This window comes from Otolemur garnettii, unplaced genomic scaffold, assembly GCF_000181295.1.
Source record: "Otolemur garnettii isolate 467f Iridium unplaced genomic scaffold, OtoGar3 scaffold00091, whole genome shotgun sequence".
NCBI lineage: Eukaryota > Metazoa > Chordata > Mammalia > Primates > Galagidae > Otolemur > Otolemur garnettii.
The window spans coordinates 1,421,574-1,423,046 of record NW_003852486.1 but is presented as its reverse complement, the minus strand read 5'-3'; positions in this window follow the sequence as shown (position 1 = coordinate 1,423,046).

Sequence of the window (1,473 nt, the reverse complement as noted above, 5' to 3'; positions counted from 1 at the left end):
TGCTTTGTTAATTTTGAAAATTCTTTAGAAAATTGTTTCCCTTTCATAATTATCATTTAGTCCATTAAATGTATTTTCAACTCATATTAATATCATCTTATTTCTAATAGTAGATTAGCAGGCAATCTGGAATCTCTCTTTTTGAGGTCTTACCCTTTCTCTTCAGTTTTCTGAGAATCATTGTAACTTAAGCATTACAAAAAGGTTCATCTGGTGTATATAAACACCTAAGTAGGGAGAGTCGCAAGTCTGATTAGTCTAATTTTGATTTTTCTTTTGTTTCCCTTTGAAGACAACTGGTATAAACTGAGAAAATACAAGCCATCTGCCACACCGTGGCAGCTGTATTTTCAAAAGATGGACATCCCTCTCTCATTCTACATGCTCTTCTTACAGCCTGTCATCCCCCCATTGACAGGGGAAGTCTGTACTCCCTGCTCTTCGGACTGGAGGGGTCTTTGTTACTGACTGACCAGTACAAGGGGGAAGCCCTAGCCATACAGAAAGACTGTACGTAGGTATTTTAGTCCATGCCAATTCCAGCTGACTGGTAGATAAGGAAGCGAGTTCCAGCCACCTCCTGACCAAAACTACATGAGAGATGCTGTGTGAGAACTGCGTAACCTAGAGAGGTAATGAAAAATGATTGTGGTTATTTTATGCCCTGAGTTTGGCATAGTTTGTCATGAAACAATAGATGACAGAAACATGTGGGTTTGGCACAAGCATTGCATATCTAGTCTATCTAGACTATCTATGGACATAGATAGTTAAGCATCTGCACGATTCATTCCACCTGCTCAGATCTAGGCTCAGTAAAGGCATGGATAGATCCAGGGTGGTGCACCTCCTATTGGTCAGTGGGGTCAGTTTATACAGTCAGACCTTGAGAAACTTGCCAACCAGGAGTCAGAGGTTTGTTGATTGACCTCCTAACAGATCCCTAGCCTTTATTTCCTGGTTATGTGTAAACATAGAATTCTGTTATGTTTTATTTTGTAACACTAAGGATTCCGCCTTTCCTGGAAAGGAAGGTTACTATACATCCACCTCCAAGAGGACCTCCTAATTCTTTGACAGGGAGCTTGGATTGTTACAATGTAGTTTTCTCTATCCTTTTTCTCTGTCTATAGAGCTTTCCTAATTGTCTCTGCAGAAAGGAGGGACCCTCCTTCTGCCCTAGTGCTGATTTGGGTCATGATTTGGCCCCTCTCACTAGAGCAGAGAAAGAAAACTACACCTTTAATCACTAAGGTGGCAGAAAAATCGGGCACTATCTAATCATACTTTGACTCCCAAAACATTACAGGCTATGATGCCTGTGAAGATACTACTTAGTTGCAAATAATAAAGAAAAAAAATGGGATGTTAACATTGTCAATAATAATTTAACTGAGAATTTTCAAGTTTTCTAAGAAACTCTAGGTTTGCTAGTATCTTCTTTTCTTATGTCTCCAAAACTTATAGAGATAA